The sequence below is a fragment of the Puma concolor genome, chromosome B1 (genome assembly GCF_028749965.1).
Source record: "Puma concolor isolate L17-30 chromosome B1, mPumCon1.1.hap2, whole genome shotgun sequence".
Lineage (NCBI taxonomy): Eukaryota > Metazoa > Chordata > Mammalia > Carnivora > Felidae > Puma > Puma concolor.
Genome location: NC_141670.1, coordinates 39919044 through 39935832, shown reverse-complemented (window position 1 = coordinate 39935832; position 16789 = coordinate 39919044). Strand labels below are relative to the sequence as shown.

Sequence of the window (16789 nt, the reverse complement as noted above, 5' to 3'; positions counted from 1 at the left end):
GGTCCTTACCTCTCTAGCCCAGTCTCATCATGGCCCTACAAAGAACATTTTAAAATACAAGTATGACCATTTCAGTTTCTTGCTTAAATTCCTTTAGTGACTTCATTGCCTTGAAGACATGATTCCTTCACTTAGTGGAGGTTTCCAGCTTTCTCAGTCACTTCATCTGCTTCTACTTTAAGTATCTGAAATTCCAGCCACGTTCAACTTCTTGTAGGTTCCAAACTCTGGCATACTTTCTCATGTCTGAGTTTTCTGTGGGCCCTCCTGCCTAGAATGCTATGCAGTTGTCCTCCCATCTCTTCCTTCATCTGTACTCCCAACTTTCACAACTCACTGCCTTTCACAACGCAGATGTGAGTCTGATAAACCTAATCTGATTAGCTGCTCTTTCCCTCTGCTCCCATGGTAGCCTGCCTGTGCTTCCTCATACCCTTTAGCCTTTGGAATTGTGGATGGTGAGGGAATAGATCATCTGTGAGCTCTCTGAAGGCAAAGACGATAGCCTCATCATAGAACTTGACACCTTGAAGGCACTCGGTACATTTATGTTAGATGAAAAAGAGACGCCTGTTCAGTCACCTGCCCTCCATTAAAAATTTCTCCTACAGAAGAGTTCAGTGTAGAAGGAAATGGATGGTAAATGTAAATCCAATGGGAAGGAAAAACTCAGAAGAGACTGCAGATGCAGCTATGCTAGGAAAAAGTGCTAGCTAAGAACTTGGGGGAGTCATTTCATGTCTCTGGACTGTGATTTCTAGAAGAACGGATGTTGGATGCCATGATTCTTAAGGTTCTTTAGGTCTGTGAATACCAACCTTGCAGTCACACTTGATAGCCATTTGTATTATAATTTTTTTGGTATATAGAACTTCCCAAAAGATCTGGAACCTGATTATTTCCTAATCATGATAGTGAGTACCAATCTCATTTTAAGCATATAAGAATATAATGACTTTTATTGAGTCCATCTTTTAAAAACTTACCTATTCTTCCTTCAAGTTGCTAAATAAATGACATGTTAACATAAAGCAGTACAATTTTATTTTAAGATATCCTAACATGTCAAAATACATACATCAAAATCACTGCAAAGTAATTCAATGAAGATACTTTGGGAAGCTATTCCCGTAAGACTATCTTCACTTAAAATATTTTTGTAAGCTCTTGTTCAGAATTATCCTTGAGCACCTGTACAACCTTTTTTTCTAACATTGGCAAATCTGTCTTTGTAGGACAGATTTGTGAACAAAGGGGGTGATTGAACTGTATTACTGTTTTATTTATTAGTTTACTTGCTCTGCTTAGGAAAGTGATAATATATGTTCATTTGGAGAGCATAGAATAAAAAGGAAAATAAACAGAGTTTATATTCCAGTTAAACATTAATCAATCCTTGGGAGAAAACACCAGAAATTATGGGGTTTACAGCCTGAAGGTGATTGAAGTTGAGAATTCTCATCTAACACAACAAACCTTTTCTCTGCCTCCCTTGTCAATGCCCTGGGATGGCATTTGTCTGCTTCTGGAATTCTGGATGCTGATTCATAAAAGGAGCAAAATCCCCCCATGCTATCTTTATCTTGGACTCCAGACCTTTTTTTTCCCCCAATAGAGAAAAATAGTGAAGGAAAAAAAAAGGAACTAAGGATCTCCCTTAATTTAACCAGAGTATTATTTTGGTATATATATATTTTTAATAATTTTAACAATATGTCATGTGTTTTATTTAAGACCAATGGAAATTCTACTGTTTATATCTTGTACCTTGCCTCTTTTACTTAGCATTGTATGATTGCCATTCATTACATTTTGTAAAACATGATTTTTAGTGGGTAATTTTATTCCATAGTATATATTCATATTGTACTATCCATTTTCCTATTGTCTTTATAATAAAGGCATATGGATGTCTATTTGGTTGTATCCACAATGATAAAAAATATTATAAATTAAAATATATTTGTCAGTTTGATAAGTTAAACTACGTAAAAGTGGAATTTTTATCATTAGTGAGGTTGAAATGTTTCACATATTTTCTGTCTTGTTAAATGTTCTTTTGCCTTATATTCTGCTTTGTTTAATGTAAATATTGCCATCCAAACTTTTTTTTCATTTTTGTTTCTAGATACATTTTGCTCTTCCTTTTATTTTAGATTTCTGAGTCATTTGGCTTTAGACCTTTCTTATAAACAGCATATAATTGGATGTTGAGAATCTTTGTTATTGTTGGGGATGTTTAACCCATTTACATTTATTGTCATATTTCATAGGTTTGATCTTTTTGTCAATTAAAAAACCATTTCTTCTTTATATGTCTCTTGTTATTCTCTTTGCTTCTGTTATATGGATTCTATTTTTGCTTTCTTTCTAGTGATTTAAAAGGCACACATCCAGTTTTTATTCTTTTGATGCTAATTTTGTAGTTTTAAAAATAAAATTAGTTTATTTATTTGACTCAAATTAGCTCTGCAAGCTCATCTAAAAGGGGGCATTCAGAAGAAGTCATGAGGAATAGCAGATTATTGGAATCAGTGTTTATTCTTTCAAGTAGACTATTCTTTTTTTTTTTTAATTTTTTTTTTCAACGTTTGTTTATTTTTGGGACAGAGAGAGACAGAGCATGAACGGGGGAGGGGCAGAGAGAGAGGGAGACACAGAATCGGAAACAGGCTCCAGGCTCCGAGCCATCAGCCCAGAGCCCGACGCGGGGCTCGAACTCCTAGACCGCGAGATCGTGACCTGGCTGAAGTCGGACGCTTAACCGACTGCGCCACCCAGGCGCCCCTCAAGTAGACTATTCTGAGGGACAAAATTCATTTGATTTCAAGCGTTATACTGTCGTGTATACTTTATAGTAAAGTGAGCTTAATGAGCATTTCTCTATCAATTAGACCCTTTGGGTACTTCAAGACTAACTTAAAATAAATAGTAAAAAAAAAAAAAACTTTATCCAGGTACTCTTTCTCTGTTACGTACCATTCCTTCTTTGTCACCTCTCACTATGTCTTTAATGTAGGGAGTTGGAGAGCAACCAGCCCTTGGTAGGTGAGGGAAGCATGGGGTGATAGAAATAGCTCTGCATTGTTAGATCTTGGATAAGTCACTTTCCTTCTGGGCTTCAATTTCCATATATGGAAGTTTAAGAGGTTGGAGTACATAATCTCTGAGGTCGCTTATAGCTCCAATCTTCAATAATTAAACAAAGTTTATTAAGTACCTATTTTCATAGCTTCAGTAAGGCCCTATAAAGAATGACAAACACAAAAACAATCTATGTTTAAAAAGTAAGAAAAAGAAAAGGTACTAAGCTGATGAGATTCTGTATCTTGATCTGTGTGCTGGTTACACTGTATAGCAGTATGCAAAAATTCACTGAGTACTTTTATCATTCTACTTGTGTATTTTATCCCTCAATAAATAGGAAAACTAAACCAAAAAGGAAGAAAGGAAGGAAGGAAGGAAGGAAGGAAGGAAGGAAGGAAGGAAGGAAGGAAAGAAGGAAGGAAGGAAGAAAGAAAGAAGAGAAAAGAAAAGAAAAGAAGAGAAAAGAAAAACTGGCAAGATTTTTAAAGATTGTAGCTATGAGGCAGGATGGTGTAGTGGAGAATTCACTGAAAGTAGATAGTGAGTTTAAATCCTGAGAACATCAAATATTAGCCTTGGAATCTTGTGCACATTATTGAACCTTTTGAGACTCAGTTTTCTTAGTGAAAATAAAATTTGTGGTTTCTGCTTTATAAGGCAGTCAGGGGTATTGAATGAGTTAAAAGGCACATAAAGCACCTGGCATTTGTGTGCCAGATTACAAAAAAGATGCAGTAAGAGTATTAAACAAACTATATGACAGATTCAAAGAACTAAAAGATTTTACATCGTTCTTTTAAAATCATCCCAAAATTAATAAATCCAGGAAAGCCCAGTAGTGTTAAGGAGACTATAAAGAAAAAGTCAGGCTCCTATTTTTCTGTTGACATGCAAGCTGGTAATACCTCTTTTGGAGAGCCATCTGGCAATTTATAATAAAAACCATCCAGTTTATAATTATGATCTCTAAACTGTTAATCCCACTTTTCAGATTATAGCCTGAGGAAATAACTCCAAAAGGAAGAACAAAATTTATTTATTTAAAGATGCTTGACTAGGTTATAATAATGTGTGGGAACAACTAACTGAAAGATGGCTAATTAAACCATTTTAATGATGCAGTGGAATATTGTTCCATTTAAAATGACAGATACATGGACTAAGTAGATACATGGAGAATTCAAGCAAAAAATTAGAAAATAGTGTACACTCAGTGAACACAACCACATAATACCTATGCCTGTGCAATGATAAGGGAAGTGAATTTTGTAAATTTCTGGGGAAAAGTGATCTATATTTTAATTTTTGGTTTATTATAGTATAATGATTGTTAAGTGAGTAAATAAAAATAAACACATGTTCTGAGATAGAACACAGTATCTATGAAAATAGTGTATGAAATATAGAGTAAAAATGTACAGCAGGTATATAGGTGTAGAAAAATTGACATTGTATTCCTCATAATATTTAAGAGGTTGCTCACCATTGCCTTGTGAAAGGAGTTATCACTCTCAAGAAATGCTTTTCCTAGAAATAATTTCCAAGTCAGCTAAAATGCCAAAATATGGAGATGAAAATTCATGAGAGAAGTTGTTCTTAAAGATATCAAGTTCCCTATCAGCTGCATTTTTTTCCAGCTGCTTTTTCTTTCTTTTCTTTTGTGATAAAGTAGAAGGTTTTATAGATGCTGAAATGGTTTAGAATTGCCTTATTTAGTTGCTCCTATTTTTTTATGTCTCCCCAAAGGGTCACAAAATCCGTCATTTAAAAAGAGAAAATGATGTGTTTTTAGTGTGAAGAGAGAATAGCCACTTTAGAGAACCAACAGGAGTGGAAATAAATGGAATCGGGCACCTATAGCCGTAACATACTAAGTACTTTGGATCATCTCAGATGTCAGAAGCTTCACAGGGAAGATGGAATGAGGTGCTGGGTGATGGGGTACCTCCTTTTCATCACTGGAAGGCCTAAATCAACTTGTTAGTGGTTTTGTAGTGAAAGGCTGTCAGAGTTCACAGAATATGGTAAGCCCGGGTGGAGGGATCCTTTGCCTTCCCCTGGGCCTTCCTTTGGGGTTGTCTCTTGGGAACAGAATACCTTTGGGAAATAATGGAGGAATTTGCTCTGTGTGGGAGGGGTCTGGGTGTTTTAGGGGATGGAGGCAGCTTTGTATCTGAAATGTGTTTGGTGTCGTGGAAAATTTTTGACCCAAGTTACACAGTGCAAGGAAGATTCCCCAAAAGAGGACTGGCAAGGATCATAGACTTGGAAGGAATCTTAGAAATCGATTAGTCCAAACTTTTAATTTTGCCAAAGAGGAAACAGACCCAAGGGGGAGAAATGACTTGCCCAAGGTTATAGTCACCAGTGAGGACATGGCCAAAACCAAGTCTGTTGCTTTCTGGCTATTATTTTTTCTGCTCCACCTTGTTGAAATTGCCCTTACATTCCATCATCACTTCATTACTGACTTTTTCTGCATTTTTCACACAAAAGATTAGCCTTCAGACTTAGAAATGTAGCTCTTTAATTCACAAAGATTTTCTTGACGCCATCAGAGGTGTGAGTCAGCAATCATGATCTATAGCATTCATTATTCCAGAATCCTGTTTGTCTAGTAGTGGGAGAGAAGTTTACTTTCAAGAGCTTGACTCTGGAATCAGACCACCTGGGTTCATATCCCAGCTCCACAGCTGGGATGGTGGATGACATTAAGCAAATTATTTAACCTCTTTGAATTTCGGTATCATCTGTAAAATGGAGGATCATAATAGTATCTATCTTTTAGTTCCCTTAGGTGAGGATTAAATGGAATACCCCATTAGATGTGGACCTGGTTTATAGCAAGTGCTCAATAAATGTTATTGCTATTGTTATTGTTCTGAGGATAGTTAGACCTATTTCTGTCAAAAGTCTTAAATAAGAACTTTTTTATTTTTTGAGGGATGGATGAGTATTATCTAGGCATGGCCCTTAGGTGCTTAGAAAGACTTTTTTGGGATTGTAAACTTCCTGAAACTTTCAACAATCAGAAATCTTTCTCTGGTAGTCTTTTATGGATCTAGTGTTATTTTCCGTAGCTTTTCATCCAACAGCTATCTTAATTACCCCAGATTTAACTACTATCTTACATTTTTTCCCCTATTTTTGTCTCTCAATTTTTATAGCTTTAGGAGGTATAATTGATATGTACTAAAACCACATATTTAAAGTATGCACTTTGATTAATTTTGATATACACATGAAACCATCACCAAAATCAAGAAAATGAACATATACATCACCAGCAGTGTTTTTGTGTGCCCCTCGGTAATCCCACTATCTTGGTACCTCTGGGCCCCTCCCCATCCCCTACCCCCATCCTCAGCCAAACACTGATCTGCTAGAATTTTATTTAAATGGAATCGTACTGTATGTTTTTTATCTGTCTGGCTTTCAGCATAATTATCATCCATGTTGATTCATGTATCAATTGCACATTTATTCTTATTGCTGAGTGTTCAATAATTTTTTCTTTGTGCAGGCTTTACCTCTGTCTTGCTTAACTGGCCATGATGTGGCATAAAAACACATTTTGATGATTTGAAAATATTAATTGGTGAAATGTCTGTGTTTCATGTTCTTATTTTCTATTTCATTGTTATCCAGTATACATAGAAAATACAATACAGCAATTGTAAGTTCCCTGAAAGTAACACCCATTTGCATTCTGTATGCACATTTTAAAAAATGGTGTCTATAAGCAGTATTTTTATTTATTTATTTGCAGGTCGAGATTAAAATTTCCTCCTGTCTCTTTGACTCTCAGTATTAAAAAAAAGCATACTTCCATTGGCCTAACCCAGTGAATTGACTGAATAAATTCAATTATATAAATACTTGCAACAGTTTTTATTTTTATGTTGAAATATTTATTCTGTTAATATTACGGTCTTTTTTTTTTTTGAAAATGTGGACAGTATGTTCTCACTTCCCTTGCAACTGGAGCATAACATGAAATAAACTAAAAATTGATACGGCAAAAGTAATACATTTGCAAAATAATGAGAGATCGTTTAGGAGGCAAGTCCATTTTTATAATGACTTTTTACCAACACCATGGGATCTCTCAACTATTGACATTCCTGCATCTGGGAAGGAAGAAGATAAAAATTACCATTCAAAATGCCCATTCAAGTTTGGTGAAAGATTTAATTTCTTCTCTATCACAGTGTCATGAGCCCTATGAATACTATAGATCAAGCCTCAGTGCCAGAAGTTCCAAGACTTGTCAGTGTGGAGGGTAGAATTTAGCCAGAGGGAGTCATAATGGCAGAGAAAACAAACTTTACCCATTCTACTTCTTAAACTTGTGTCCTAGGCAGTTGTCCTGAGTGCTTACTTTGCCCAAGAAGCCTGGGAATGCAGTAATTTAAAAACCGAGCCTGTAGTGGAGGATGTGTATACTGACCTTAAAGATTTTATTCTTTAAGACCATTCTAGTGGCAGATAGAGGTTTATATGGAACAATGAAAAGAAGGTGTGGTTTCTGTACTCAAAGGTAACTTGGAGAATCTGGTCCCAACTTTTATTTTATAGGTGACTAGCTCAAGGTCATAATAACTTAATAGCAGCACTGGGACAGACATGTGATTTCTGAACCACAAGCTCACTCCCTATGTTGCTGTTGTGTTGTGACTGGCTTGCTGGTGTGTAAGGAGTTGGGTTGTATGATTTGTTCTCTTTGAGCTTCTCTACATAGGGATCTGTTGCCTGGGAATTGCATCCTTGATGAGCTATACTTCTTGACCATTGTATCTTCTTTGAGCTCTTCTTTGAGCTGGTCCTTTTTAAAGCCCCCTTCCCTAGTGTTAGCATCTGAGTCTAAATGCTGTCCTGGATCTTCAGCCCTTGTCTGTGCAGCTTGTCCCCAGCTGTAACATATCTTCTTATGTACAGGGTGTATAAGAATGTAGTGTGGGTGGGAAGCAACAGATAAAGATCATCCTCCTTCACTGAGAATCACTAGCTTGGGCCAATCCCTTTTACAGACCTGGAGACACAGGCTAAGAAGTTACGGACTTATCTAAAGTTTCACAGTAGTGCATTTAAGATGGTATCTTAGTCAGCTTGGGTTGCTATAACAAAACACCGTAAATTGGGTGGCTTATCTACAACAGGCATTTATTCTCACATTTCTGCAATCTGGAAGTCCAAGACCATGGTGTCAGCATAGTTGGGCTCTGGTGAGAAACCTCTTCTTGGTTGCAGACAGCTGACTTCTTGTTGCGTTCTCACATGTCTAGAGAAGAGCTAGATAGTTCTCTGGCCTCTTCTTCTAAGGGCACTACTCTCACTCATGATGGCTCCACCCTCATGACCTAATTACCTCCAAAAGGCCCTACCTTCAAATACCATCACCTTGGGATTAGAATTTCAACATATGAATTTTGGGAGGGACACAAACATTCAGTCAGTCCCTGATTGATGAAAATCCAAATCTCTTGTTCTGTGCGGGATTAAGTACAGCAGATCTCCCTGAAACACTGTTCATGCCTCATTAGTATCTGTGATGGTATTTAGCCCATGCCCAACAGCTGCAGTATCTAATGGGGTGGGGCTGGCCCAGAAGAATGTACTAGGAGTGGATGTCTAATAAAATGAACAATTGCATGTGAGTGTAACTGCAGCACTGCAGACCATGTGCTGGAAAATAGCTCTCTTTTATGGAGGTACCTCAACTGTCTATATCGTAACTGATTTAGGTCATTGGTCTCACAACTAATGGCAAACAGAGCAATGCAGTTTCTTTCCAAGAGACTAGATATAACTGTGATCTTCTCCAGTTCAAATTAGTCTGTCTTTCATTCTGCTCTAAGAGTAGATTATTTAGATCTGTTTATTTTTTTAAATCTTTTTTTTAAAAGTTTATTTATTTTGAGAGAGAGAGAGAGAGAGTGAGCAATCAGGGGAGGGGCAGAGAGAGAGGGAGAGAAAGAATCCCAAGTAGGCACTGTCAGCACAGGGCCCAATGCAGGGCTTGAACTCATAAACCGTGAGATCATGACCCGAGCTGAAACCAAGAATCGGATGCTTAACTGACTGAGCCACCCAGGCACCCCTGGATCTCTGTTTAGCATGTGAATCGTTTCATTCTTGAACATGTTAGCGGTTCACATGTTGATAATGTGAGGGTGGCTCAAGCAGGGACCCCAGAGGGACCCCACTGCCTAGCTTGGGAGGCAGTTGGTAAGTCTTTATGAGGAAAATATTATTTGATACCCTTTAAGGTGTTAGTAGACCTATACATTTTAAAAGAGACTTCAAATAATTTAGCAATATAATTTTGTTCATAGTCTTGATAGTTCTGCTAATAGTATCTGAGATTGTCCCCATTTATCAGAATGAAAAATTGAAATGAAGAAAATAAGAGTGACCCACTTCACTGGAAGGATTAGGAATAAGAAAGAGATAAAGGGATATCTTCTCATTCAGTCTGCTTCTTTACATACTAGATCAGGACATAGTGATACTGTTTTTCATTTCACAGGATAATAGAAAAGCAACACTTTTTGGGAAACTCATGACTTTTAAAGTCAGTTGTGCTCTACAATATACTATTTTCAGTATAATTATTTAATGTGGAAGGAATGTGGTCAAGAATATAGTTACATGTGATTTGTGATGTGCAGTATCCAAGGGCACTTTCTTTTCTGAAACATATTCTTGCGAAAGATAATTTTAGAAGTTGTCCACACAGTTCCTGACACTGTCCCTTCTCTGTCTTCCAGTACCATAGAAGACTCCACTGATATACACAAATAAAAGACATTACTACCAAGATTTAAAAACATATACAGTAAAACCTTGGTGTGTGAGCATAATTCATTCTGGAAACATGCTTGTAATCCAAAGCACTTATATATCAAAGCGAATTTCAAGAACCATTGGCTTAGTTGTGATCACGTGAGGTTGGCATCATGTACTACTCGTATTGTGAGACATCTGCTGTTTATCAAGTTAAAATTTATTAGAAATGTTTGCTCATGTTGCACAATACTCGCAGAACAAGTTACTCGCAATCCAAACTTTTACTGTATATTATTATCCACATATGCACAAAGAAAAATCTCACAGGTAGCTTGAGTTGGCAGACACATATCTAGTCTCTGTCTGTCTCGATGATTTTCTTTTGGTGTTTTAGGCACATTGATGATGAAAGGGCTTGTTAGTCTTCCTTGCTTCCTTTTTTTTTTTAAATTCTTTTTAATGTTTATTGCTTAACCAACTGAGCCACCCAGGTGCCCCAGTCTTCCTTTCTTATTTCTCACATTTCAGGAATCAATGTGTCTGATATATATGTGGTGTAGATGGACTGAAGATTTAAAGATTGACATTTATGAAAGTGAGGAAGCCTTGGAGCTGAAGGCACATGGATGGATATTATTGCACCATTGGATCAATTGTGGTTTTGAAGCTCTTTAGGAACTAAAATGCTGGGAACTTTCACTTAGGATTGTACATTGAATAGAATGGGTTGCTAGATTGTTAAAATATGATTGATCTCAGTGTAACTCATTTTCAACATTTTTTATTTCTGTTTTCAATAGTTGATTTTGGTTAGTCTTCTTTTAATATGATTGAAAGCTGACTTATATATGGAGTACTGTAAATTAATGTATGTCAAATTCATTACTGTGGGGGTCAGATGGGGCAGACTTCCTAACCTTTAGAATACTGCCGGGAACTTCTAAATCCAAGTATGTGATTTTTCCATGGATGTTCTCCCAGCCACTCTCATGCACATCTGCTTTCTCGTGCCTTTTTACCATAACTAAAACTTGCAAAGCCACATAAGTGTCTCCATAATCCTTATTCTTTAGGCCAGTCAAAATCACAGTAGGCATCAGGTGACAGGAGAGGGGACCTCAGACCTGGATACAAATGTTTAGACTGAGGGGTGTTGTTGAGAACTATTTTCTGAATTGAACAAAGCAAGGCACTTTATCTATATACCTACAGTTGCTTTCCTGGATTTAGCTTTTATTTTGAGCGCATTCTTATTGTATGTTTCTTTGATATTCAGGAAGACTTATCCAAGAGTGTGTTTTTGCCATTGTGATTTCTTGTAAAGGATGAGAGATTCAGGGGATCAGCAGGGGGCTATGTTCTCAAGGCCTCAGTGGCAACCTTTGGCATATCTTCAGGCCACCACTTTAATTCAGTATGAGCCCCTATAAGCCCTGTACTCTCTTAGAAAACCACACATGAAGACTAGTATTTGCAGGTAAGACAGTGTTGCACAATAGAAAAAGTAAAGGCTTGCTTTCCTTTTTCTCTTTAGAGCTTTGGCTTTAAAGTCAGAAAAATCCTGGCTTTAGCATGTACTAGTAGGGAGGTTTCTTAACACCTTTGAGCCTCCTTTTCCCCATTTGTAAAATGGGACTATCAACACACATATCCATAGCATTGTTGTGGGGATTGAATGAGTTCCTATGTAATGAACAGTGCATGGCACATTGTAAGTGTATAGTCCATGTCCCCTGCCTTTCTTCTAATAGAGGGTGTGTCCAGTTGAACACACCCACTTCTCCCTAACATACCTTCCATTTACCTTCAGTAATTTTCCATGATGCTAATTCCCCTTCCACCCGGATCTCTAAGGGAGTCCTGTCAGTGGTTCTGCCTTCCTGTCTCTTTCCTTTTCCATCACTAGCTTGAGATGATTGCTTTCTTGGGGAACATGATTTTTGGAACTGCTAAAGAGACAGCGTACTTCCTAGAGCCAAGGATTGGAGTTTTAATGAGTTCTTTCACTAGGAAAAGAGCAGGGCACTGGGCCATCCTGTGGCTCTTACCCTGCAGTTTGGCATTGCTAGGGCTGGGCACTTAGAAACTGGATGAATGTGGACTACTGTGTGTGGATGAAAAACCTGTGAACGTTTCTCTTCAGGTTGCTGGAGAGAGAAGTACAAATTAGATTATTAATGATCGTATGGAGGCAGCACAGTCTATTTAGTTTCATTATTAAAACAAGAATGGTTTTGGACGATGTGGATTTTTCCCCTTTTAATTTAGATGGCAGAGAATATTCATTAAGGATATCAATAAAGACCATGTCAGTGATTTAGCCTCCAAAGCTGCCCCCTGCATGCTAAAAGACAGAAAAGAAAATTTAAGTGGGTGAGAATGAGAATGTGAGATTGGAAGCCAAATTATAAACTCATTTCAACTCTTGGCCCGCAGGCTCTGGAATAACATTATTTGTTGTCAAGGATGGAAAACAACTCAGATTCAGGTCCAAGTGATTATTCCACTTTGGCATTGCTGTCTTTCTGCCAACAGCAATTCCATTTGGACATAGATTAATTAGCCAGGCAGGGACGGAAGTGCCGGTTGTGAGAACAAAGCCAAAAGAGGCAGAGCTGCAGCCCAAGTCGCGGTGGAGGGCACAGCGCTGGGCCGTGAGAGGACCGCCCCAGGCTGGCCCAGCGAACTTGAACCCTAAACCCAAGGTAAACTGTAAAGAGGGTGCAAACACAGATGGCCTCCTGACTTGTATAGTGATTGACGTACCTCACATCCTTACCGTTACTGTCAATGCCTCAGAGAAAACCTTCAAACTTAGGTGAGGGAAGAAACAAAAATGTGACAGATTCACCTTAGCCACCAGGAGGCTGTCCCCACAGAGAAAGGACAAGTGGTGGCAGGCTCTAGGAGCTTCTTAGTCTTTTCTCTGACCGTGTATAGCCACTCTGGACCTTTTTGATTTCTGTATGTGAAACGGGAACAATAGTGTTTTTCACTTTTTGCTGTTACTTGAATTAGAAAGACAGATGAGACATAATTATGAAAACTCTTGGGAAAGATGATTCTGCATTAATTAATTGAGGATAACATTGTTACCACTTCTTTAACAGGAGGGCGTAGGCCCTTTCCAGAATATTTTCCCTGCCTTTGCTTCCAGAGTGATTTGGTTGTACCTTTTTTCCCTCCGCTTTTATCTTCGTTGACGCACGTGTGGCCTCCAGTGGAACTCCTTAAAGGCAGGGGTGGCGTGGGGCGGCCGCCATACCCCACCGCTCAGCACTCGGCCAGGACCGCGGTGAGGGTGAGAGCGAGGGCGGGGCGCGGCGCAGGCGGCTGCGGCCGGGATTCCGCGGGGCCGCGCGCGGGCCGCGAGGGGCCGGGCCGGGGACGCGTGCCCCGGAGATCGGGCTTTCCCGGCGGCCACCCTCTCTGCCCCTCGGGCAAAACTTCCAGGTGGATTTGCTCTTTTATAACGTTGCATTTCGTGGAACCATTAAAAAAAAAAAAATAGTGGTGGCGCTGCACGCGGTGCTTGCAGAGGGGGGCAGCACTTTCACTCCTGACCCCAACCTGGAAGCCTGAGTGATTTCAGTGCGCGCAGAGCATCCAGGCTGAGCGAGTTCAGAAGCAGCGCGTGGGCAGCGGGCACGTTTCTTTCTGGCGAGATTTGCGTTTTAGGGAAAGGTTCCTTCTCAAGTCGGTGTGACTCTACTGTGCTTTCACACACGCTTCTACGGAGCTTTCGCCGTTATTTAAACCTTGTGTGTGTGTGTGTGTGTGTGTGTGTGTGTGCGCGCGCGCGCGCGTGTGTGAACAAATATTTTGTATTTTACCCATTAAAATAGGGAGGGGAAAATACCATCCTGCATTTTGGGGCCATACTGGAATGAATTGTATTTTACATCCTAAATAATTTAAATTTCTACCATTTTGTAATATCGCCTACAGCTGAGACATGGAAAATCACAAGGGCTACTACTTCTTATTTTTATTTTATCTGATTTTATTTTTTTATGTTTTAGATTCCTTTCCATTTCAAGAAGAGAAGCCAAGGTATTTTTACGCAGAGGAGGAATGATGTAGTTTCATCCTAACCTTCTTTTCTTATACTTACAGGTAAGTGAGTCTCTTTGTCATAAATTACTTAACAAATGAACTTTGGTATGGTCTGAGTTGTATTCAGTATTCTGGCGGTGTTTGAAATGTGTTAAATTTCATTTTACTGTCAATAGTTTGATTAACAACAAATTATTATTTTAAGATATGAATACTTTTTCAAAGTAATTCAGTTATTTGGCTGCCTTGAATCTTTTTGTTCACTTTGTAAAGCCTGTAATCTACATTTAATGTTACCAACTTCCTTAGAATTTATCTCTTCTCACAGTGGCAAATGACTTAAGCCAATAATGTACTTAGAAGAACTACATAATTCTTCTTAAAAAATATTCACTTGAATGGGAACATTTGTTCTCCTTTTGGGAGTTGTGATAGAGTATTAAGCTTTCTCAAATATTTAGCCTGTAATCAAATTGGCACTGTAATTTTGACCATGCTGCAGAATATTTATTTAGACAAAATGGTTTAGGAAATTGAAGAATGATCTTGTTCTCTAACTTAGAACACCTCCGGGGTGTTTGGGGAAGTTTGGAGACTAGTACCCTAATGGATTGTATCGTTGGTTTTGGTCTGGGGACAAATGTCAAGGTTGGGAATGTTGTTTAAGTTCTGCTCTTACAACCAGTGATTTTGAGTGTCTCTGCGATAAGATATTTTATTACATTTGTCAACACTAAACTTTAAAAAAAGCAAGAACCTTAAGGACATCATTAATGTTGAAATGCAACAGTCTGAAATCTGAAGTGTATACAAACCATTTGTAGTATTCTTTAGAAATGGCTCAATAGCCATAAAAGTAAAAATAGTAAGTTGTGCTTAGCATATACAGATGTTCAAGAAGTTCCACTCACCTTTCCTGTTGATTTAACAAATTTCTGTGGAGGTTTTGTTCAGAATTTGTAACACTGATTGAAATGAAAGAATGGAAGTCAAAGCATTTGATTTGATTTTACATTAATGAACTGCTTTGCACTAAAACAATGGAATATGTGGATTGTAAAAGGGATTGTATCTGAGTTACTAATAATAGAAAAATAAAAACAAGCTTGGCCAGAAGTTAATAATACACAAATAATCAAAGAATAACTCTTCATAATTTTTTTTCTGTGTACAAAGTCAAGTGGCTAAGAGGCCTAAGTGATTCAGGGCCAATGAGGGATATATGAAATTATTCTTATATTTGGTCTTGTGATGTTTAATGTTTTTTTTAAAAAGTTTACTTATGTATTTTGAGGGAGAGAGAGAGTGAGAGTGCGTGTGAGTGTGTGCGCACAAGTGGGGGAGGGGCAAAGAGAGAGGGAGAGAGAGGATTTCAAGCAAGTCCCACACTCAGCCCAGAGCCTGACACAGGGCTCGATCTCACAAACTGTGAGATCATGACTTGAGCAGAAATCAGGAGTCGACACTTAACTTGACTGAGCCCATCCAGGCGCCCCATGATGTTTAATGTTTTTGAGGATGACTTAGATGATGTTAGAAGAGAACAGTGTCAGTAGAACACCACGTAGACCCTAATTATTAAAATGTTGAGATAGTAGTAGGAAAGAGCCAAAGTAAACTTTACAAAATAGAGAAGCAGTGAAAAGCTGATTAAGGTCTGCTTGGGCAAATGTGAAATTATAGGATGTTTGTGCTGTAGTATGAAGCTATGAGAGCAGCAAGACAGGAAGAATGCTTGGGTGACCAGAGGGCAGGCTGTAGCCCGAGCTGGGTTTTGGTGGTGGTCACAGTGCTGTGGATCTCTGCTCAGAGATGTTGACGTCCAGGAGCTGAGGCTGAAAGCCAGACTTCAGGAACTGCTCCTTACAGACTGAGGCCTTTATAGACTCAGAGACTTGAATGTCCTTTAGCAGTAGACCTTCCCCAGACTTGCAAGAAACAAACATGTAATTTGGGAAAAGAGTGATTGGGTTGTGTTCTCCCTCCGGTCTGCAGACATGCTACACCAATGCCTGGTGACCATGGAGTCCAAGCAGGGACAGTGGACTGTTTGATTCAGATATTTAACAGCATTAGGCCATAAAAAGTTTGCAGTAAGGATGTCCTGGTGTCGTAACCATATCCTTCACAGAGCCTGTTGCCCCACCATCCCTTCTCAGTCGGTTGTTGCCCACCATGTTTTCACCCCACTCTGTGCCCTGTTGCTGTTTCCTGTCTCTCCCTACCCAGAAGTGTGTCCACATTGCCACACATGCTAATTCCTCTTTTCCTGACAAGGGAAAGGTGTGCTGCTGTCTCCAAGTGCTCCTGGTCACACGCTTACCATCTCCACCTTCTGCTCCTCACCTGCCTGACCTTCCCCCACTCACTGTGAGCGCTGGAAGCTGTGTTGGTCTTCATACTCTTCTTTCTACCTGCAATACTTTTTTTAAAAAAAAATTTTATTTATTTAGAGAGAGACAGACCAAGTGGAGGAGGGACAGAGAGAGGGAGAGAGAGAGAGAATCCCAAGCAGGCTCTGCACTCTCAGCGAGGAGCCCGATGTAGGGCTTGAACCCATGAACTGCGAGATCATGACCTGAGCTGAACCCAGGAGTTGGACACTCAATGGACTGAGCCAGCCAGGCACCCCTCTGCCTGCAATACTTTTGACCTTGCCACCCACCCCAGGAACGTCTTACCCTTCAGCAGAAATTCCTACAGTGAGCATTCCTGTACAGGCATCACCAGCACTCACGGAAAGCTCCTATGAGGCCCTAGAAGAAGGGAGTGGGAGGATGAGTGAGTGAATGGAAAAGTGAACAAAGGGATGTCCTTGTCTTGAGGGTAGCTCCTCTGGCTCCCTAGCCCCTTGCCT

At 39.1% G+C, this 16789-nt stretch overlaps 1 protein-coding gene across 14 annotated transcripts in view; it reads left to right on the top strand.

The window, feature by feature from the left end:
• The window catches only part of CSGALNACT1 (chondroitin sulfate N-acetylgalactosaminyltransferase 1), a 346168-nt gene that overhangs the window by 147033 nt on the left and 182346 nt on the right, over window positions 1–16789 (top strand). For 10 of the 14 annotated variants that reach the window (XM_086703540.1, XM_086703541.1, XM_086703537.1 and 7 more), the window contains one exon: window positions 13899–13992. The gene's annotated coding sequence lies outside the window, so the exon portion shown is untranslated. Of the gene's footprint in view, window positions 1–12489; window positions 12582–12909; window positions 13330–13442; window positions 13522–13898; window positions 13993–16789 lie in introns of those variants that run through there. The other 4 variants (XM_086703542.1, XM_086703546.1, XM_086703544.1 and 1 more) reach the window with 3 other exon arrangements.